General features: G+C 48.0%; 1 long non-coding RNA gene across 9 annotated transcripts in view; it reads left to right on the forward strand.

The window, feature by feature from the left end:
- LOC131836847 (uncharacterized) overlaps nt 1-24,077 on the forward strand; it is a 206,630-nt gene that overhangs the window by 71,544 nt on the left and 111,009 nt on the right. For all 9 annotated transcript variants that reach the window (XR_009355819.1, XR_009355822.1, XR_009355816.1 and 6 more), the window contains one exon: nt 15,412-15,535. This is a non-coding gene — a long non-coding RNA (uncharacterized LOC131836847). The remainder of the gene's footprint in view (nt 1-15,411; nt 15,536-24,077) is intronic.

Here is a 24,077-nt window from a genome sequence, read left to right on the forward strand (position 1 = left end):
CCGGTGTACATTGCTAAGAAGCGCTGCTGAAGGTCGGCTTAAAGTCAGCTTTGGTGAAGCTGTAAGTTCTGTTATGGAGCTGCATGTCCCACGGAGTCCTCTGCTTTTTGTCTTGCCCTGGCCATCTCTCCTCCAGCTCCTTTCCCTGGCCTTTCTGTCTTCTGCTCTGAGCTCTTAGTGCATCTCTCCCATCCCACTGGCCACTCCAACCCATCCTGGGCTGCCTGAGCTGCCCCCAAATTAAATACATGAAGGGAAGGGCAATGTGCTGTGTCGGGTCCTACACTAGCTGGTCTGATTTGTCACCGTTTGCATCCAGGCCCTTCTGCTGTCACTTCCAGAAAGAGCCTTTGGGTTTGTTTAACAGAGCCATTCCTGGAAATCCCCCCAACCTGGGATGCCTTGAAGCCTTCTTGGTGTCTTTGGTGTCCTGGGACAGTGCAGTATGGGTGCACTGATGCCCACAGAGGTGACCCCAAACTTGACGTGTTCAGTATGGGCCCCGCAAGAGTGGGCGTGGTCACTAGTCTGAGAACCCCATGGTCACTTGTTGTTGTTTTAAATCAAGTGCAGTTTCCTTTTATTACACATAAGACAGCACCTAATTGAACTCTCTCTTAAAGCAAGGGATACCTGTGACGTCCATGCAGGCTGTGCCCCCTCTCTGAAGCTCTGACCTCCTGATCACTTCTCTGGCTTGAGGCTGAAGAGCTGCTCTGCTGGAACTCTTTTTACCCTGAGACCCCAGCCTCTTCTAACCCACGAGGAGGCTGGCCTGGCTCCACTCATCAGCCTTTCCCAGGGATAACTCCCCTTTATAATGAGGCATTCAGCCATTGAGGCCAGTGACCTCCTGCAGATCTTCCTTGGCTGGGAGGGTGCAAGGGTAAGTGGAGCTGCATTTTCACCCCCTGTACCCACGGCTGGATATGGTGGTAGTAGCAGGAGCTGGGGATAAGATAGAAGGGGAGGCTCCAAAGGAGAGGCCAGGTCTTGGAGGCAGTCGTCCTGGCACGTTGCACTGGCCATATGGAGGATATACAGGAACAAGACCTCTGTTCCATGGACAGCTCCACGGAAAGTGTGTCAGAGGGCGAAAGGTGGCAAGGAAATTCCATTAGGGCATACGCCAATGGGTTGGAGTTCCCAGGAGCCTGAAGTGTGGTTCCCCATCCTACTGGGATGTGATTTGGATGTCCCATGGTCCCTTCTCCCTATGGGCTGGACTTCATCCCTGTTGGCTTGAAGTGTTCGGTGTGGAAGTCACGGAGGTTTGCATACTGGGTGCTGATTTCACCTCCAGAAGGCTACCGTTAAGGCTGCTTCCCTGGCTCTCTTGCTGATCTCCAGGAGCTCAGATGAATTTGTCAGATAGACCATGTGGCACTTCGTATCCGGGTGTATCCTTGAAGAAGAGGACAGGCATGGTAAGAGGGTGCAAGTGAGGCAGGAGGGAGCATGAGTCTCCCGGGCTTGAGAGAACAAAGGAACTAAGACCCAACTTTTCTGCTTCACCACTTATCCAGAACCTTCTCTTTTTCCTAGTGTGCCCTTACTGTGGCGTTCTGTGAATGGGTTCTCCCAAGAGTGGGGTCCAGGACCACTGGGTAGGTACTTGGATGCAGCTTCTTGAGTGAGATCTTGTTTTCCTCAGCAGGGCTGGCTCACACCCTGTTGTTGCAAACATCCTGCAATGCCCAATCTATTGAAAATACAGGGGTAACATTGCCCTAATACCTGGGCCTGTGTGGTTGGAGGGAAGTGCCATTCTCATCAGTTGTCTTTGTTATAAGAATTCAAGGAAGACACTAATCCTTTAGTGTCCCCAAGAAGGCGAGAACTGGGAAAACCTGGACTTCACTTGAAAACTCGGAGAAACAATAGTACAGTGGGAGCGGTTTTGTTCTAGGTCATTTGAGACATAAAGGCCAGAGCAAGACAGCTCTTTCAAGCAAGGGTTGGACTCAAGAACAAGGGACGACAACTCCCCCAGAAGGGGCGGGCAGGTCTCTTCTCACCGTGCTGGGTGGAGTCGGCCCTGGCTGCCTTGTCTGTTCCCCACGTCCCACCTAGCTTCCAACTCCTTTGTGAAAAAAGGCAACACAGACCTCCCACAACAGAGCTCCCCGTGAAGGCCATGGGGAAGACTTCTATAGGCAATGAATTCCCAGGGAAATATGACCTCCAGAGAACCCCATTCCCTGGGAGGCATTAGCCACACTCTTAATCGTGCATTTTATTGTTTCTTTTCTAGCATCGCACAGCAAGTCACTTGTGTGACAGTACATTAGAGGCGACAGAGCAAGTTAGAATAAATAGACTCTGTCCCCTCTCAGAGCCTCCTCTATCTGATACCCGGACGCAGATGCCCTCTGAAGGCCAGAGGGATAAAGGGGCCACCAAACAGACTTGAAAAGATTCCAGTAGTTTCCACAAGTGCCTTCGGTGTGACTTGTGGAGTCTAAAACAGCACGATGGAGACGTGTGGGCATTAAACATTCAAATGCTTCCAATTACAATCTAGTGACAAAGTTAAGGGACCAGTTTTATTTTAGCTGTGATCCTGCCCCACCCCCAAGCTGCTACAAAGGTGACTTCAGGGTTTAACGTGAGAGCACCCTTTTCAGGAGGAGACCGTGGGGAACAGTTGAAAGACCCCCTGGACTTAGACCCTTGATCTCAAGATAACCTTGAGATCAATAACTCCTCAATGGCTGCCAGGTGACCTGTGATAAATGGCTTTACTTTTCTGCTTTCTGATCCCCTCCATTGCCTGTCATTTAGGAATCCTAACCCCCATGAGTGTCACAAGAGACAGCACACTGTTGTGAGACTCAGACGTGATGTCTGTCCCTGAAAGAGAGGTGTACATAAATGTGAGAGTTTACTGGACCCTCCTTAAGGATCTCAGATCAGGAGGGAAAAGGCAGTGGGGACTGGCAGGTGTGGCCTTATCTGGGGAAATTAGCTAGCACTTATTCTTCTTTAGTAGCTAACAGTCTTGTGGGTTGGGCACTTGATCCTCTTTTTACAAATGAGAAACTCAAGGTTCAGTTAAGGTGTGGATTCCATGTGGTCACACAACCAAGGAATACCAGAGCTTAGACTTAAACACCTATTCTAATTCCATAGCTCCTTCCCTTTCCACCATACTGAGCTGGCATTGAGCAATGTCCCAGAATCATTAGGCCAGCACTCCAGAGCTCAGTGCCTTCCCAGAAACCATAAGGAGACAGTAGACCCAAACCAGTGCAGGGTCCCAGCTTCTATCACCTGTCCACAGCTTCTTGGACCCAGGTGAGGGGAGCTGTTTGGTCTGCCCATCCATCCATCTACCAGTCCATGTGTCCATCCATCTTTCCAGGGGAACTTAGCGTGATAGACAAAGAATAGAGTTTGGAGTCAGAAGAAGTGGGTTTCATTTCCTAAGGCAGAATTTCTCTCACCTGCATTAGAAACATCTGTAAAGTGTATGGATTCTGAGACCAACTGGATTTGGTTCTGGGGTTCTAAGACTTACTCGATCTGATTCTGGGACCTGGGGCTCAGTAATCCACATAGTTACATGTATTACATGCAACTATGTACATGTACATGTAAATATGTACTTGTAAATATACATGTACATGTACACGACATTGATGCACATGTAAGTTTGAAATCTGTGGCTCTGGAGCATTATCCTGACTTCCTTAAAGCATAGAAAATCAAACATTACTCCCATTTGGAGGGAAGGGGTCCTCCTCCGTGAGCTCTGCCTTAGTGTTTGGATTGTCCCTGACTCCCTGTGATGGGGACGGGGGGGATGCATGCTGCACTCTCTTCTTTCAACCCTTTTGTCCCAGTCATATCTTTTTCCTTCAGCCAAGAAACAATCCTCCCTGACTTGGTGACACTCAGACTCAGTCCTGCTCTGGGGGTACTTTCCCCTCTTTCCACTGAAAGCTGACATATCTTAGAATCCTAGAGCAGGGAAGAGCCTGGGAGATTCAAACCCACTCTTCTGACAGCAGAGCCCATGCTCTTTCTGATACATAAAGCTTCCTTGCATATAGTTGGAGCTTAATAGATGCTTGAATAATGAGTCAATGACTGGTTATTTCCCCTGAGCTACTGTAGCCCCCAAATACTTGCTTAGATCAGACTCCTTACGCTCACTGGGAAACCAGACAACTCTCACGGGCATTATAATAGTTCTTACTGGTTATAACAGTAACTACTGCTATTAGCTTCCTTTATTGAGCACCTATGAGCCAGGTGCTGTATTAGATGCTTTACATACATTATCTCACAACAGTCTGGAAGAGTCTGTGTGAGGATCTCCATGGTGCAGGTGAAGGAATTAAGGCTCAGAAAGCTGACCTGACTTGTTCACAGTCACAGCTATGAGTTGGAAGAGCCAGGACTTGAAGTCCTATCTGTTAGTCTCTGAAGCTGTGTTCTATGCACCATCCCATGGTGTCCCTCTTCATGGCTTGATGTTAGTCTAGCAGGTCTCCTAGGAATCATGTGGCCAGCTCAGCCTCCCTTCCTGCTGAGGCATCCTGGTCTTAGGTAGTCCACAGAAGAGTGTTGGGGAAAAGTGACAAGGACCCTGTGGCTCTGGGTACAGCCTCTGGGCTCTTCAACCAAACAATTCCATATGCACGCCCCAGTAATCCTCACAACGGTCCCAGTGTGCCCTTACACTTGCTAGTAGTTGTTCGGATGAAGGATGCTTGTGGAAACCTTGAAGTGTAAATGAATACCCCCTCCCTGCCCCGGCATCTTATTAAAGTGCAGAGTCATTAGATCTGGGGGTGAGGGGTATGGGATTTTGCATTTCTGAGGAGCTCTCACTGGTGCTCGTGTTGCTTGTCCGTGGGCCACACTTGGAGTAGCAGAGCCCTTCTAGGGTGACAGAGGCCCTGATGTGGTTGCAGTCCTCTGGAGCACCCCCCCCCCCCCGCCCGGCCTCTCTCTGTTATCCTATATGAGGGCTTCCTCTGGGGTAGGATGGAGAAGAGAGCTTATTGGACAAGAATTAGGAAACGTAAGGAGGATTGCTTCTTGTTTTGGTGCCAGTTCCTCATCTCCCACGCCATCTTGCACATTCCTTTCAGGGACACAGCAGAAAAGAAATAAAAATGAGAAAAGCACATTAAAAGTGTCCAGCTCAGTACAATACACACTGGGTTCTGGCCTCTACCCTCCCGTGGGTTTTCTTTAAGGAAGCATGGATATTGAAAAAAAATAATGATACTCAGGGAATGATACTCGGGGAACCTTAGTGGAAAGGAGGTTCCATTTCTTCCCCAGAACATCTTATAGATAAACTTGAATTTGGGTAGCATTTATTGAGCACCCACTATAATAACAACAACAGGGGAAATAATGAAGATTTCCTATGTGTCTGGTGCTGTTTGAAACACTTTCATCTATTAATTCATTTCATCCTCCCAACAACCCTTACACGTATGTAGTATTTTTCTTTCTTTCTTTCTCTCTCTCTCTCTCTTTCCTTCCTTCCTTCCTTCCTTCCTTCCTTCCTTCCTTCCTTCCTTCTTCCTTCCTCTCTCCCTGCCTCCCTCTCTTTCTTTCTTTTTTTTTTTTTAACCAGTGAGGAGCCCTACTGGCCCAAAGTCCCACAGGTCATAAGTGTCAGAGCCTGGATTCAAATCCAGACCCCCTGACTCCAGGGTCTCAACCCCTTGGCTCTGCGACTTCCCTCCTGGGCAGGACTGGGAGGTTCAAAGGAGCACGTGATGTGGAACAGGAAAGCAGGTGTTTTGACTGGCTACCATGGGATTAGAGCTTTACAAGCAATAACCCCCCCCCCCCAATCCTTACCCTTCCAGGTAGGAGGATTCTCCCCATTTGGAGATGAGGGGACAGAGGAAAGATCTAGTAATGTTTCTCATAGTTAGCTAAGTGACCCAGCCAGGGTTCAGACTCAGGACTGTCTGACCCCATAGTCCACACTCCTCCTCATGCCCCTGGAGGACTTCACGTTACCAGATGGACATGCCATTCTGACGGAGAGGAGGTCTCCATGGCCTCTCAGGGCACACCTCCCTTCCAAGGCCCCATGCCTCCGATGAGCCAGAGGTGTGCATCTGTACTAGGAAGGGATCATGTGGTCTTCCCTACACCTGCTAAGGGGCCCAGAGGTTTACACCAGGACTCACATTTCTGGGTGGCAGGAGAGGCAGGTGACAGCAGCTGCAATGTCACGTTCTCTATCCCATTAGCAAAAACGTGTGTGAGACTGCAGACTCTCAGGGTTCTCTGTGTGTCCACTGACGATCAGTTTAGTAGCAGTGTCAGCATTTTGTGGTCAGTGGCTGTGGGATCCTGTTCCTGCCATGTGAGCCGTCCATAGTGAGGATGGGGTCCAGAGGATGGACCTCTGATTTTTACTCACTATGATGTGTTTCTTCTTTATGCCAAAGAACCAATGGAGAGCGTTCATTAAGGTTGTTGCTCATCCAATGTGACAAAGGAAGGCTATGGAAGACAGGGCCATTTTATCCCTCTGGCAGGTCAAAGACTTCATGTCTGCAGGACATGGCCATTGACCTACTGGAGTGGGCAGCAGAGGCAACAATAGGGATAGCTGTACCCGAGGACACCAGCTGAATATCTGCCCCCACTTTGGGCTCTTGAGTTTTGCAACGTCCTATCATAATGCTTGAGATTTAGCAATAATGACGAAACAGCCAAATGTTAAAGTTAATATTTTCATTAGGTGTCTGTAAATCCTAACATGTCATCAGCTAATTTCAAATCAGCTCTTAAACAGGCATAAGTTCTGTTTCATGTAGGCTCTGTCTGGCAAGCAGTGGGAAGGGGTCTCCAGAAGTGAGAGGGTTTGCAGAGATCCTAAAATCCCCGTGGGGGAGGAGGGATGGTGAGAGCGAATAATCACTCTCAAGTCAAATCTCTCCTTTCGGATCCTGTTCTGCTTCTTCTGTCCTTCTTCCCTGTGGTCATCAATAGGGTGAAGGAATCCCCCACTTCCTGAGGAGGGGCGAGGATAGGATGTCCGGGAGCGTAGCGAGAGGAGCACGAGCCTGTGCCAGGAGAGATCTGCATTCCTTCCCGGGGTCAGCTGTTTGTTGTTTATGCTGCCTGTATTTACGGAGCCAGGCTGCTGATAGTACTAAGCAGCTGTGTGGCCACGAAATTCGCTTGACCCATTTGAATCTCAGTTTCTCCACTCGGAAGATGAGGGGTTAGACTAGATGCCATTTCTGGGTCATTTTAGTTGATACTGCCCAGAACTAGAATATATCCAGGGGGCTATTGTGGAAGCCACCACGTGGTCTTCGTGTTTCCTTGGGGAATTGGGATCTGTGCATGGCCAGCTGGAGCCAGGTCCTTAGGAGCTGCAGACCCTAGAACCTGGGCTTGGGGGATTTCCACGTCAGGCTGGGAGACCAGCAGGAAGAGCAAAACCTCAATCCAGGACACTGTCATGAAGAGCGGTCCCTGGCCACACCTGAAGGCTCAATGCTCTGCTTTGCCAAGAGGCTGCCACATCTTCCTAGTGCCTGACCAGGGGCCTTCTCCCTTGGGAAGGTTTCTCCTTGGTCCTAAGTCTCTTTTCATCCCTAAGTGGTTGCTGGAGAAAGAGAAGAAGGAGGGGTATATCCTGGGAAGCCCTGCCTAGTGCTGCCACCTTGACTACATTAGGAAGTGGGCAGTGGAGAGTAGGATTTAAAGCATATACTTGTAATTTATAAATCCAGGGTTTCTTAAGGCTTATGAACCAAGTGAAATTAATTTTAATAATGTACTTTAAGTCAGGATAGCCAAATATTATCATTTCAGCTTGTAATCATATAAAAATTATTAATGAGATAGTTTACATTCTCTTTCTCATACTGAGTCTTTGAAACCCACAGCATATCTCAGCTTTGACTGGCCACATTTCAAGGGATTCATGCGGAGCTTGTGGCTATCTACCATCTTGGATGGTACAGCTCTATGCGTTCGTGGGTAAGCTTTAGAGAGATTGTGAACCTTTTGGTTGCAAATGTCTGTTCTGAGCACATTGTGTATTTTTTATGAGGGGTGTGTAGCTTTATCCGATTTTCAGAACCATTAGTGACCTCCAAAGGATTGACAGAAAAATGTCAGATTTCTCAGAGATGATGAATCCTGTGATATCCACACTTGCCATTGCTGTGCTGGGTGGAGTACCCTGCCCTTAGACTTCCACAACTCTGGCTGGCTCTTCCAGATAGCTTATCCCAATGTATGTGAGTCAGAAAGTGTGTTGCCAAATGGAGGAAGGGACAGCCCAGGGCTGATAACCATCAGCCCAAGGCAAAGAAAACCATCATAGGAGAGAGGGACAGTCTTTGCTATTTGCCAACTAGTATTATTCCTAGGATCTGTGTTTCCGGATGAACTTCCAGATCACTAAGGAAATGGAAATACTGTTGGAATTTCCAAATTCCCAGACACATGTAAAGAAAATAAAGTAGTTGGTTGAGAATTATATGCAGATATGTTTTAAATGTCACCCTGCTCTCTCTCAGACTCCTTCTTTCCAAACAAAGATATCAGTTTTTGTTGTTTGGGTTTTTTTTTTTTTTAAGATTTATTTATTTACTTGAGAGAAAGTGCACATGAGTGGGGGAAGGGACAGAAGGCGAGGGAGAAAATCTCAAGCAGACTCCTCATTGAGTGTGGAACCCAATGTGGGGCTCGATCCCAGGATCCTGAGATCATGACCTGAGCCAAAATTGAGAGTTGGACGCTTACCTGACTGAGCCACCCAAGCACCCCTAAGATATCATCTTTTGAATTATGTGAGATGCTCTGAAAATAAAGTGACTTCTGAGTAGCCTTGTCTCTTTCCTCAGCTCTCCATTTATTCCTGGAACAAGTCCAGTCAGAGGGTTCACTCTCTATACTTGGTGACCATGAATGGGCTTTACAGTATGCCATGGTCTACACACCTGTGAGAATTTTTCTAAAGAGGGGATTCTAAGATTTAATCAAATTGTCAAAGAGACACAGATTGCATGGAGCACTGGGTATGGTGCAAAAATAATGGAATACTGTTGTGCTGAAAATAAAAAAAATTGTCAGAGATCATGACCCTCTGTAAGGGTCATACCACTAGCCCACATGCTGTAATCGATGGAGATTAGAGTTGAGAGTCTGGGTCTGCCTTGGGTCCCGAGTATCTCCTGGAACTCTCCCTTTGGGGACTCATTCCCCTGGAGAGGCAGGCCATCTGTGTATCACCTGTGTGCTTAGGAAAGCCATAGGGTTTCTGTGTCCTCAGAACCCAGGCTGGGCTCAAGTGAATGGCCTGCAGAGTCCTTTCCAAACCCTCCCCCCAGTCCCCTGGGTTGTTGGTTTTGTGCGACAGCTAAATTATAATGTAATTCTACTCTAGTAGCTCTGTGGCCCACTGTATTCTCCTGTTTTCATCTTTTGGGTTTCCTGGGTACCTGATGTGATCTCCTGTCCAAGGCCACAGTGTGAAGATAATGGAGTTTTTATACTGGTCCCCCATTCTGGGATGCAGGAGATGTGAGTTAGATGGGGACTTTGAGTTCATCTAGTCCCATCCCTCCATGTGCTAGGTGGGGAAACCTAGGCTGGAGTGGTGAAGTGACATACTCAAGGACACACAAATGATGGCTGAGCAATCAGGACCAGAATTCAGCTCTTCCCACCACCCAATACTGCCTGTCCCCCTCTCTCAGTACCCACAACCTAACTGGTGCCCAGAATCCTCTGATGACTCAGGCGGAGTCATGACTAATTAATAACACTACAGTGTGACAAACCTGCATTCAAACTTCAGCTTGGTCATTTATGTTGTGAGACCCTAGACAAACCATGTCAACTCTGAGCCTCAGTTTGCCCAGTCTGTAAACTGGGCATAATCGGACCTACATCCTGGGCTTAATGTAAGGACTAGAGTGGACAATGTGTTAGGGCATTTGGCATAGGGCCTAATGCATGGTAAGCACTAAGTAGATTATAATTATTATCGAGGCTTCCCCTCTTTCTATTGTCTCAAGAATCCCTAATACACTCGTCTACCTGATTCATCAAAACGTACCAGTCCTGAGTTCTACTGAGGCAAGATGTTGCTAGGAGACTGACTAGCTGATTAGCACTCGGGGCCTATGGACTTGCTTGTTGTGCTTTTTCACCAGAGTGTGGCTTTGAGCAGGAATCACATCAGCCTTGTTGCCCACTGTCTGTATCCAGAGACCAGTGTCTGGCATAGAGTAGATACTGAAAGAGTGTCAAAAGAACAAGTATTTAGCTAGTGACCTTCAGTGCTGTAGGAGGCTGAATAATGGCCCCCAAAGATGTCAGATTCTAATCCCTAAAGCCTGTAAGTGTTACCGCATAAAAGACGGTCTTTGCAGATATGATTAAATTAAAGATCTTAAGATGGGGAGATTATCCTGGATTATCTGGGTTGGTCCTAAAGGTACTCATGTGTATTTTCACAAGAGGGGGCAGAATGAGACTTGACTATGCACACAGAGGAAAAGGCTATGTGCAGACAGCCGAGAGAAATGTGAAGATGTTGTCCTGTAAGTAATGGAGTGATGTGCCCACCAACTAAGCAATGCTGGCAGCTGTCAGAGTCTGGATTCTCTCATAGAGTTCCTTGAGAAAGTGGGGGCCCGCTAACACCTCAATTTTGGACTTCTGGTCTCCAAAACAGGGAGAAAAATTAATTTCTGTTGTTTTAAGCCACCAGGCTGAGATGATTTGTTCCATCAGCCATAGAAAACTAAAACAAGTGTTTTTAACCAAGGAAGTTAGTAACATGGGAATTTTAGGGACCAGAAAGTTACATTTTTCAAGGGTGGAACCCAGGAAGCTCAATATTCTCTAATTACGTTTCCATTCTTTTCTCTATCAATAGTGCCCTCCCTCTGTGAAGCCACGGACAAAGTCTGAGGATGTGCCAGAGATAAGCATACAGGGCGTGGGAGGTTAAAGTGGATTTTCCTCTTGCATCAAAGGGAGGAGAAAGAACAGATGACTTGTTGACAAAGGTGGGGAGAAAGGGCACAAGAATTAAGAAAGCTGAGCTGCGTGAATTTATTCATTTATTCAACAGATTTTATTGAGTGCCTCCTACATGCCAGGTACGATTCCAGGCGCTGAGGATGCAGCCGTGAATGGGGGGTGGTTGGAAATCCTTGGTTACCTGGAGCTTACACCCTAGTTGGGTGTAGTTGGAGAGGACATGCACACACAAACACCATGACTATCCATCTGTGATGTTGATGCTCAGATGGGCAACCCGGACAGCAGCAATCTTACTTTTTTTTTTTAACTTAAAAAAAATTAACATATAATGTATTATTAGTCCCAGGGGTACAGGTCTATGAATCGCCAGGTTTACACACTTCACAGCACTCACCATAGCACATACCCTCCCCAATGTCCATAACCCAGCCACCCTTTCCCTACTCCCCGCCCCCCCGCAACCCTCAGTTTGTTTTGTGAGATTAAGAGTCTCTAATGGTTTGTCTCCTTCCCGATCCCATCTTGTTTCATTTATTCTTTTCCTACCCCCCAAGCCCCGACATTGCCTCTCAACTTCCTCATATCAGGGAGATCATATGATCATTGTCTTTCTCTGATTGACTTATTTTGCTCAGCATAATACCCTCTAGTTCCGTCCACATTGTCACAAATGGCAAGATTTTGTTTCTTTTGATGGCTGCATAGTATTCCATGGTATATATACACCACATCTTCTTTATCCATTCATCTGTGGATGGACATCTAGGTTCTTTCCATAGTTTGGCTATTGTGGACACTGAGCAGCAATTTTCTTTATGACATCTACTGCTGACACCAAAGCTTCATCCACTGACAAGGCATGAACAATTTTTCACTGATGGTCAGCAGTCTCTCCAGGGGGCTGTTTTCCAGAGCACTGCCTGCCCACCAGTGCCCTGAAGGCATCCTCCTGCATGTAAACACGGTAGCCCTCTCCCTTCTCTCTTACTTTCTCTCTCTTGCTTGTCTGTTTCTTACCCTGCCCCATGCAGAATCACTATGTGTAATCTTGTTTCTAGAACCCATGATGAAATTAGAGAAAATGGAGGCAAAGAAAACATACCCTTGCTTTTAAAAGGGAGGGACAGAAACCAGGAGACTTTCAGGGTTGAAGGATTTCTTTCCCAACTGGCATTTCAGAATCTGTGATCTATCTGTTACATTTGAAGCTACCAGGGAAAGCTTCTGGAAAGAGGGGCTCTGGTTTTGTGTTTCAGATCAGTTTCTAGAAACTGACCTGAAAGATGTGAAGGGCTACTACAGCAGAGAAAATGCCCAAAGCGAGAACTGAGAAAGAGAAGTGACAAGAAGGCAGAGTCCATCCAGTCCATTGAGAAAGAACCTTCTGATTGTCAGAGGAGTCCAGTAACGGACGGGCTTCTCAGATAGGAGGAAGGGCACATGTTCATTATCACTGGAAGAGTTTGAACATGGCTGAATGGCCAGTTAGGGAAACGTTAGAGAGGACAGTCAAGTTTCTGAAGGGGGCAGGAACTAAATGTCTTTGAGATCACCTCCAACCCCGAGTCTATGATTTTACTAAACATCCCAGAGAACAGATGCTCATTCTTAAACTGAATGCAACATACTCGAAACTTTATGTGCCAAACAAGACAGCATTAAAATACAGTAAAAAACTGACAGCAACAGTAGAGGCAGGAAACCTTACCACATCTTTCTTTGTACGAAAACAAATGAGAAAAAAACCATAATTGAGTAAATCTCTGTAAGTTCCTAAAGGCAAAAACAAAACAGAGTGTAGTTTATGTTCACAATGTAGTAAGCTAAGAAATAAATAATACAATTAAAAAAATAAACAGTCGGGGCACCTGGGTGGCTCAGTGGGTTAAAGCCTCAGCCTTCAGCTCAGGTCGTGATCCCAGGGTCCTGGGATCGAGCCCCGTGTCGGGCTTTCTACTCAGTAGGGAGCCTGCTTCCCTTTCCCTCTGTCTCTCTGCCTGCCTCTCTTCCTGCTTGTGTTCTCTGTCAAATAAATAAAACCTTTAAAAAAATAGGAAAAAAAATTAAAATAAAAACAGTAGGCATCTCTTTGTGTTTCCAGTTGAGTAACATAACTATGTATAACTATGGCTCCCTGCTTTGGGATTCCAGGACACGTAATACAATTTGACCCCACCTTCCTGGCCTTGACTGATTGATTTAGGATTAGGCACTTGAGCAAGATGGGACAGAAATCCTTCCCTGGGAATTTGGAATCAAGATACAGAAAGGAGCATCTTCTCTCAGATGGCTGGGCTCACAGTATATAAACTTGGGAATTATCAGTGATCACCACCTGCCATGTGAACTAAAGACAGAAGAAATAGGTTGGGGGAAATAAGAGAGAGAGAAATAAAGAGAGAATGGAACAGACACACAGAAGGGAACAGATTAGACCAGGAGGGAGGCTCCTGATGACTTTCCAGTCACTAATATCTGTCTATCTAAGTCTCATTTTCACTCTTTTTTTTCTTCTATTATTATCATTTTTAAAAATATTTTAATTTTTTATTTAAATTTAATTTAGTTAACATATACTATGTTATTTGTTTCAGAAATAGAGTTTAGTGATTTCATCAGTTTCATATGACACCCAGAACTCATTACATCAAGTGCCCTCCTTAATGCCCATCAGCTGGCTACCCCTTCCCTCCGACCCCCTCCCCTCCAGCAACGTTCAGCTTGTTTCCTAGAGTTAAGAGTCTCTTATGGTTTGTCTCCCTCTCTGATTTCATCTCGTTTTATTCTTCTCTCCCTTCTATTATGCTCCTCTGTTTTGTTTCTTAAATTCCACATATGAGGGAAATCTTATGATAATTGTCTTTCTCTGGTTGACTTATTGCACTTAGCATAATACTGTCCTTTAGGTCCATCCACATCATTGCTAGTGGCAAGATTTCTTTTTTATGGCTGAGTAATATTCCATGGTGTGTGTATATGTGTGTGTACACCACATCTTCTTTATCCATTCATCTGTTGATGGACATCTGGGCTTTTTCCATAGTTGGGTTATTGTGGACATTGCTGCTATAAACACTGGGGTGCAGGTGCCCCTTCAAATCACTATGTATCTTTGTGAAGGGCAACCTTTACTCTTGCCCTTGAAGTACACAAAACTCTTATATCCTTATAACCAGTTCTCCTCTTTTACTCAAGTCTGCTGGAGTTGTTTTCCTTATAATCAGAAAGTTCTAATTCATAAAAGCAAACAAGCGAATGAACAAAAAGAACAAACCTCAAATCACTTAAAATTTCAGCACTCTCTTCTAACAGAATGAGGTAAAAATGGAAGCTGTAGAATATTTAGAAAGTTTTTACAGTGAAAACTGTACAAATGGCAAACTCAAGGCTGTAGCTAAAGTTATGCTAAGAGGAAAATTCATAGCTTCAATAACATAGAGGCTCTGTAGCCAAATGGCCTACTTAAAATCCCCTTTCTAGGGGTGCCTGGGTGGCTCAGTGGGTTAAAGCCTCGCCTTCGGCTCAGGTTATGATCCCAGAGATCATAGGATCGAGCCCCTCATCAGGTTCTCTGCTCAGCAGGGAGCCTGCTTCCTCCCCTCTCTCTGCCTGCTTCTCTGCCTGGTTGTGATCTCGGTCTCTCAAATAAATAAATAAATAAATAAAATCTTAAAAAAAAAAAAATTCCCCCTTCTACCGCCCACTAGGTTTATACTCTTGTGCAAAGTTATCACTTTGTGCCTCAGTTTCCACATCTGAAAATGGATGTAATAACAATACTTATAGAGTCCTATTGTGAGAATTAATTTATATACAGAATATATTTTAAATAGTGCCTAACACATAATATTATTAATGCTATCCATTGATTCAAATAATAATGATGATAATAATAGTAACAATAATAATAAAATAATAGTAACATGTAATATATTATGAAGCATGCGCACTAGAGCCATCTTTAGGGATGGGCAGCACTGGGCAGCCTCAAGGGCATTTTCCCCTATAGAATAAAGGCAGTGCAACCTAGTATGTGACTGGCTGCTCCTCTCTTCACAGACAGTGCTGTTCCTGGCTTGGGCCAAGGACAGGAAAGGGCCTGGGCTGCCACCTGAGCATCTCAATGAGAGTGTAGGAAAGATAGACACGAGGCTGTCTTGGTGTAATGACTCTCTCTTCCCTTGACTGAGGGCTTCATGTGGTGGGAGAAGGATTTCTGGGGCTTCCAGAGGCTTGTGATGCTGGAGGTCACAGAAAGGGGACCACTGGGCCTGGAAATATGTCCCCCACCCCCTCACCACTGATATCCCAAATTCCATGATCAGAAGGCAGGTCATTCTTTGCTGACTCCTGGGTGAACCAAGCTGTGCTCTTCTTATCTTAACAGCTACCTCCTTATCTTTGCAGATGGAAGCTGGAGTGACTGCCAACAGCATGCATTCCTAAGGTGGTCTGATGGAGCGTGGGGCCCTAGCGAGGGCGTGGATCCCCAAGCAGGAGGCATCTGCTCATGGAGAAAATCTGTTAGCTGGTAAGAACAGGGTGCTGGAGAGAGTGCCTGGGTCCTGCCTGGACTGCTCAAAGGTCCATCCAATTCCCTGTGTTTTCATCCATCAACTTGGTATAGGAGGAGACGGGGCCCCACTATCCTGGGGAGGCTCCTCTTCCCTCAGGACTCAGTTGTGCTATGTTTCAAAGAGTATTTGAATCCAGGTACACGTGGGACCGCTTGTCATGGATCCAGGGTGTCCGGTCCTTCTGGATCTCCAGGCAGCCATCAGGAGACACTGCCGCCCTATGCTCAGTGCTAGAAACTACCTCAGCCCTAACAACTACCAATCAATAACATATTTATAGGGAGCTGAACAATCAGGGAGCTATGAAAAGACCTGCTAAGGGTGTTCAGTCTGAGCGGAGAGCTGGTGTCAAAGCCCTGGGACAGTGCACAACGGTGAGAAAAAAGAACAAGGGGCAGGGAGGTAGGAGATCGTGTCTGACCTGATGGAGGGGATCCAGCAGAACTTGGCTTTCTACAGGATGGAGAATGGGATGTGCTTGCTTCACTTAATTACACAGTCCTTAGGTCAAGTCTACAGACCCAGTTTAAACACACAGCATTCTAGGATGAGCACTGGACCAAGAGTCAAGAGATTAGTCTGGCTCAGCTACTCATTTGCTGGGGGACCTTCGATAAGGCAAGTCCCTTAACCTCTCTGTGCCTTCAGTCTTCTTTAATAGTATTAGAAAAGTAGGATCTCCTTTGATTCCAAGTCCTTGGAGTTTAAAACCAGGCACTATATTTCAGATGCAAAGCTAGGTTGTTACTTGAAAAAGAAGTGAAGGAGGAAGAAGAGGGAGAGAAAAAGGAAGAGGAGGCGGAGTCCCTCCCAGACTGTAAGGTCCCTGCCTCTGCAGACACCCAGCACATGGGAGCGTGTGAGGAGTGTTGCCAACGTCCTGAAGGGGAGATTGCATAGGAAAGTCGGGGGCGTGCTCTGTTCCCGACCGTGGTGCCACACAGCAGCGCCAACATGTCATTTGAAAAATGAATGTGGCCTGAAGCTCACATTGCCACGAGAGCATCCAGGAATGAATAAAATACTAAGAGAGCCAGCCAGGAGAAACTTGACCATGCTCATGGAGGGTTATGTTGGAGTTTCAGGTCCTTCAAGGTTTGGGATATTTTTGCCAAGTGATGAAGAGTGGAGAGGAGAGAAGGTGAAGGTAGGGGAGCTCCTGCGAGAGATCAAGACTCCAGGCAAGGCCCCGGCTGGGGAACAGGCCCCCTGAAACGATAACTGCCGAGGCCTCCCTTGGGAGGCACGTGGGCCAGGGCTCAGCCTGGTTTCCCTGAGCAGGTGATCCTGAAGGTTCCCTTCGCCCTCTTCTCTGAAGACTGGAAATGCACTCCAGTGCGTGGGGAAGACAGAAGCTTTCCGATGAGGCATACAGCATAGGGTAGGAGCCATTCTCTGGAGTCAAACACCCAAGTCTGAATCCTAGCTCACCTGTGTGACCTTGGGCAAGTCCATTACCCTATGCTTAAAAAAAACACCCCAAAACCCATCATGGTATCGGTGCAGAGACTATGTTAATGTCGAATAAGGAGTCAAAAAACAGTACTACCCTTCCCCAACAGGGTCTGACCCAATTCTTGAATTAATGAGTCCTTGTAGATGTAGACAGGAGATCATCTTTACTAGTGATAAAGGCCAGGTCATAACGTGTAGTTTGAATTGACAGGATTTCCTGATCCTGAGTCCTAGGACTGACAGCTTGCCTGGCCCACCAGCAGCCCTGGACCTGCACCACCCCAGGAACAGGCGTGGGGAGCACGAGGGCTCCAGAGGAGGCAGGAGGGCAGCGGCTCTGCTGCGCATGCTCAGTTCCTCCCAACTCACCAATGGGGGAGGAGTCGCCCTGTAAAGGCACAAGGGAGAGGGAGAGAGCCGGGGTGTTTCAGCAGGGGGTGCTCTCTCCCGGGCGGGGGCGGGTGGGGGGGGGGGGAGAAACCTCAGAAGTAGGGAATCAGCTAAAAACAGATAAAATCTGGGGCTCTCTCCGACATGCTCAGCCAGGACCCGGGATCTGGCAAGCGCGCAGGAAACGGCCGCGTTAGACAGTACCTGCAGCGCAGCTCGGTTTGCTCGTGCCCTCGGGCCGACATTTACCAGGCCTGCGCTGTGGGAGCGTCTCGGGAGGACGTGAGAAAGCGTTCCGGCCCGAGCCGGCCACCACTCCGCGGCGGCTCCTCGCTGACATCTGCGACTTGGGCAGGACACATTGGGAACTGGGGGCTCCTGATGTGCGTGATCGCAGGTAATCCCCAAACCCCGAGCGCTTGTTACCACGCGCGTCCTCTGCAGTTGTGACAAACCGGTGAAGGCCCCGCTCCCGGAGGCATGAGTGTGAGGCGAGACCAGAGCGCCTGATGGGAGCACAGCAGGACACATCCGTGTGGGATGACCAGGTTTGTCCCTCAGCCCTCGGTGGCCCATCGCACGTCCCAGGCGAGAGGGCTGAAAGGGCCCTGGAGGTGGCTGTGGAGTGACGGTGGCCCTCCCATCAGCAAGGATGGCCGAAGCGTGTATCTTCAGGACATTCCCCAAGCCGTCCGGTGTGCCTTCGCTTCCCGGAAAGGGCCACAAACTTGGAAGAAATAACATTGCCGCAAGAGACAGAGAGCCGGCTTCAAAGCAGGCCCTTCCTTAATGCAGCTCATTCCACCTGCTTGGAGCTCCCGGAGGGCTGCTGGGCTCTGGCGGTGTCGCTGTTTGGCCGTCCCTTCAGCCAGAGCTTTAGCTCCTTTCTCAGCGGCAAGGCTGCTTACCTTCCTGATGTCTCCCCTCCGACCCCCGGGAGCACTGCTATCTGTATTCCTGGGTGCCGTGTGGCCACTGCAGCTCTGTGTTTACAGGGAGGCAGTGAAGGCCTCCCTAACACCATCCCTCAGCACCCCTGGGCCCACACGGATGTCTCTCGCTGTTGCCCCACAAGCCCCCCCCCCCACCTTCTTGGTTTGGCAGTGGGTGGTGGGGCTGTCAGTCCTAAAACGGAAATGTGCGGGAAGGAATTCTTTTCAGTGTGTGGGATTTAATGGACCTCCCTCTCCACCTGATTTTTCATAATGTTGCTAACGAGCCAGAGAGGGGAACTAACATAATTCGCCATCCGCAGTTATTAAAAGCAGCAGGGCCCATGCAAGAAGACACAAACCTTCTCATGCTAGGAGATTTAGATTGAAAAAACATAAACAACAAGGATATGGAGGAAAGGAAATTAACATTCAACTATTCAGTCAGTGTCTTCTTTTTTTTGTAATTTTATTTATTTATTTGACTGAGATCACAAGTAGGCAGAGGCAGGCAGAGGGGGGGGGGAAGCAGGCTCCCTGCTGAGCAGAGACAGAGAACCGGCTTCAAAGCAGGACCCTGAGATCATGACCCCAGCCAAAGGCAGAGGCTTAACCCACTGAGCCACCCAGGCGCCTCTAGTCAGTGTCTTAAATAGGGTTTCCCAAGAAGCAACCCAGAGACAGGGTTTGGGAGCAAATGGCTTAACCAGGAGGTTATCCCAGGAAGCATGAGAAGGAGAGGGCCATTGACACAGAGAAGGGAAGGAAGCTGGTTACCACCCTAGGTGACCCTAGTCCTGCTGGAGAACTCTGGAAACAGTGTGCACACGAGCCTCTTGAACAGCAGCTTCCGGCAGTCTTGGTTGAGGGTGTGGCATGCCTCAAGCTTGCCCTGTTGTGGGAGGGCACAACACACCTTCAGAGCCACAGAGCTCTCAGAAAAAGAGAGGCAGAGGGGAGGCCAGCTTGATTAGAAGCAGTACAGAGCCCAGGGGTGTGGCTGGGGCTCTGACCTTGCCTGCTGCCCCTGGGGAGCTGGTGCGTTCCAGATGACTTGTCATTCGATCCTCATTATAACCTGATCGTGCAGGGGACATGGTCTACACTACAGAGTGGGGGGAGCTGAGGTTGAGTGATTCCCAACCAGAGTGTCATTCTTCACAATATGGGATGTTTAGCATCTTTGTCTCCCCCCAACTAAATGCCAGTGGCCTTCCCCTCTCCTCTAGTCCTCGTGACTAACCAGCTCTCCGAATGGGCAAAATGTCCTTCCCCCTCCACGCTCACAGGAGTGCTGGGTGGGGAGGATCTTGTGCACGTCCACTTCCCATTTAGCTGTAGGGTCACAGTTATTGGTTAGATTGAGAAGGAGCTGGGCCGAGATAATTCTTGAACACACTTGACTTCTGTAAAATAGACATCCTTAAGCTGAACCCATGGTTGTGTTGAGGGATTGAATATCAACTACAGTACAGTGTCTGATATCAAGTAAGAGCTCCAAAAATGTTAGCTATATTACTGGTTGAGGGGCTCAGGAATCTTATTTCTAACCTAGTCCTTCTAACCTAGTCTGATTCCTGCCCCTCCCCCCACCTCCTGTTCCCTATCCATTCTCTAGGAGACATTCAGGGCAGAGGAAAGAACTGATGTTCGAGCCTCTGTCCTCAGGAAATAAAGGGGCGGTTGGTCAGGCCAGAGTCATCTGTGAACCACAGCTGGAGCAGGCCAGAGAAAGGTCAGCCAGGGGAGCCTGTGTGGGTGTGTCCAGCAAGGACAGAGTTCAGGGTATGTCCTGTGCATCCCAGGCCATCCATCTGCACACTCATTAACACTAACACGCAAGTGAACGTAACCTTCACCAGAGTTTACCCAGACGCCTTGTTTTCTTGGCTGCAGAGGCAGCTGTTTTTATAAGCTTCTAGTGGCTTTTGGCAGCTTCTGTAATATTCAAGGCATGCTCCAGTGGCCAGGACGTTGACGTGGGGGACTGAGGCCAGCTACCTTTTGCTTGGGTCAAGGTTACGAGCTATTATGAGCAGACTATGAGCAGAGGAGCCTCAGCCTGTTCTTTTGCTCTGGTGTCCCATCCAGTCATTCCCGGCTCCACACCACCTTCCACATCCTTGGTCAAGATGAAAGGAGGAACCAGACCAAGATTAGCATGATTGCAGTGGTATGTGGGATGGTGGCAGCTAAGAGCGAACGAATTCGACCTCTTCACAGTGACACGCGTCAAGCTCTGCAAGCAGGATTCAGCCTCAGTGATTTGCCCAGGAGATGAGGCTTCATCTGTGTTAGGCGTCCTCTCGTGTGCGTCCTAGGAGGATTTAACATGAGCCTGCCACATGGCAGGAGCCGTGAACACACCATGCCGTGCCTCCCCACAAGCCTCGTTATTAATGATGTCCCCGTTTTACAGAGAAAGAAGGAAGCTCAGAGCCAGGGTTTGACTGCTGAGGCCACAGAGCTAGTGAGAAACACAACTGGGATTAGGTAGGATCCTTTGGACACCTACGTCTAGTCTAGGGTTTCTCAGCCTCAGACTGGTGACATGCGGGGACAGATGATCCTTCATTGTGGGGACTGTCCTGTGCATTGAGCTGCATCCCTGACTTCTCCCCACTAGAGGCCAGTGCACTTTCTCCACCTTCCCCAACCACAAACCCCCCAAATGTCTCCCTCCAGACACTGTTCTGTTGACACTGCCCTAGTCCTTTCCACGGGAAAACCTCCATTGCATGCTTCTAGAATGAGCCTGGTTGGAGGGTGACCCTCAGCCCCTAGCTCTGGCAACATTTGAGGCTCAGCCTTCTGGCTTCTCCCGTCGCCTCTCCTCCCAAAAGCCTCTCAAGTGCATCAGCCCTGTGACAAGTCCTCCATTCATTCATTCACTCGTTTGTTCAATGACTATTTCTCGAACGTTTCCTCTGCACCAGGAGACAGAGAAACAGATAATCAGAGCTACCCGCCGCAATGGAGGTAATATTCCAGTGAACAGAAAGCACTCAGTAGATGTTATAATCCACACGCCGGCACTAACTCATTTTATTCTCATTTTCACTTTCCCGGGGCATGGTCCGAGACACTGAGAGCTTTGATCACTTGCTGAGGAGCGAGTGGGGTTGAGTGTTAACGCCAGGCACATGGGCTCCACACCTACCCTTCCAGTCCCCTGCCTTTTCAGAGCTCCACCCCTCACTCCACATCTTCTTTCCACTGTTTTGGATGTTGCCATACAGAATCCCAGTGTCTTTTCAGGTGCACAGGAAAATGTCATTTCCCCTCTTCTCCTCCCCCACACTGGCTGCCCGCCCCCCGCCCCCGGCCCCTGTGAACCAGACCTGATGTGTTGGTACTGCTGTGAAGTCATGACCTTCTCATTTCTTCCTTACATCTTCATTCTCAAGTCCTGCTGCTCTTTTTTTTTTTTTTTTTTTTTTTAGATTTTATTTATTGATTAGAGGGAGAGCACAGACAGGGAGGAGGAACAGAGGGAGAGGGAGAAGGAGAAGAAGAAAAATCCCTGTTGAGCAGAGAGCCCGACGTGGGACTGGATCCCAGGACCCTGAGATCATGACCTGAGCCAAAGGCAGATGCTTAAGCAAACTACCCCCCTAGGTGCCCCAAGTCTGCTGGTTTTTAAGACAAATCTCTCGTCCCAGTGACCCTGCCAGGCAAGCCTATTTGTGTACTCTTCTCATAAATGAGGAGATTGAGGATCGGAGAGGTCAAGGGCTTGCCCAAGGCCACTCCCCTAGAAAGGTTCAAATGTACGGCCCATCTTCTGATCACAAACTTTGCACTCTGAACAAATTGCTGCATGCAAAATGTTATATGGCTGCTACTGCCTCAAGAACCCCGAGAAGGTAAGGGCCATGACTTAGGCCGTGCCTGGATCTCTTACACAGTCTAGCCCTTGTGTTGGTTCAAAGGGCAGGAGCTCTGGAGCCCAAGTTGCAAGGTTGGAACCCAGGCGGTCTCCTGGCATTCATGCTCTGGAAGCCCACTAGAGGGCAGTGTTTTCCCCGTGAAAGAGGACACCCGGAGCCAATACACTGTGTAACAGAAGCTCATTTGAAGTGACCAAAGAATTTGAAATCGCGGTGGTTTCCAGTCATATACACACACCCATGCTATGTTTAGAATCTTGCTGGATATTATAAACATGGAGGAAATCTTGAGGACTGTTACTGAGGCTTTGCTAGAGAATAAACATGGTTTGTGCCCTAGTCCGACCTTTGGCATTTCCTGGCTCTGTGACCCTGAGAAGGTCTCTCTTTGTGTAAGAAGATCTGCTTGGTCTCCCTCACAGACAAGGCCACCGTGAGGCTAACTGCACACGCATGGAACAATAGCTAGCTTTCCAGAGATGCACTACCATAATTATGGATGTTATGAAATTAATTTAACTGTTAGTTCAGTAATTACTTTTGTACAGAAGCCTTCCCTGAAACCTTGCTACTCAGAGTGTGGTCCGTGGATGGGAGCAGGATTGGCAACACCCAAGAGTTTGTTAGAAGTACAGAATGTACTTCTGAATGAGGCGCGCCTGGGTGGCTCAGTGGGTTGGGCCTCTGCCTTCGGCTCAGGTCATGGTCTTGGGGTCCTGGGATCAAGCCCTGTATTGGGCTTTTTGCTCAGCAGGGAGCCTGCTTCCCCTCTCTATGTCTGCTTCTCTGCCTACTTGTGATCTCTGTCAAATAAATAAATAAAATCCTAAAAAAAAAAAAAAAAAAAAAAGAAGTACAGAATGTAACTCATCATAGACCACTGAACTCTGACAGCGTGTATTTTAACAAGATCCTGTGGTGATTCGTAGGCCTCCTAAGGTTTGACACTGCTAGAAAATGGATACTTTAATGAATGAAGAAAACAGCAAGGAAAGTAACTTGTGGAACTGGTTTGGGTGTTAATACTGAGTTAGTTCAGCTCAATGACCCCCAGAATAGAAGCGTGCCCTCTAATGAGCCTGCGGCGTCCTAAGCAAATTGTTTGCAATGCTCAAAAAATGTCTCCGTATCTCAGTAATGCCTTAGGGAGCTCGACTTGAGGTTGAAATAAAGTATTTCATATTTAAGCCAGTTATGCTGCAGCAGGAAATGACCTGGCCTTTCAACGGCCTTACAACCCCAGCGGTACGTGGCTCTGTTCCATCACTCTGAACCCAGGCTGGCAGGGCTGCCACCTTCCTAAACACTGCGGGGAAAGAGCTCTGCAGGGTCTTGCGCTGGAAGTAATGTGCCACCTTTGACTCACAGATCATTTGGTCCAAACTAGTCCCCTGACCCCACCTGACCACAGGGCACAGGGGCAGGAAGCACAATCTTATCCTGGGCTTGTAAGGTAGGGAGCTCTAGATACTCAGCACTAATAATGACCCCAGAGTTCGTCCCTGAGCTGTTTGGAGCAGCAGCTCCCAGAACACCTCAACACCAGAACACCTCAACAAATGACTCTATACTGGGTGGCTCCAAACAGCAGAAACTTAATCTCTCACAGCTCTGGAAGCTGGCAGTCCAAAATCAACGTTTATCCGCAGGCTTGGTTCTTTCTGGAGGCTCTGGGGGACAATCCATTCCATACCTCTCTCTAGCTTCTGGTAATCCTTGACAGTCGCTGGCTTATAGCCGTATGATTCCACTTTCTTCTACCACCTCCACATGGCCTTCTCTGTGTGTCTGTGTGTTCTGTTACAAGGACACTTGGGTGATCCATGATG

This window comes from Mustela lutreola, chromosome 7 (assembly GCF_030435805.1).
Source record: "Mustela lutreola isolate mMusLut2 chromosome 7, mMusLut2.pri, whole genome shotgun sequence".
NCBI classification, from domain to species: domain Eukaryota; kingdom Metazoa; phylum Chordata; class Mammalia; order Carnivora; family Mustelidae; genus Mustela; species Mustela lutreola.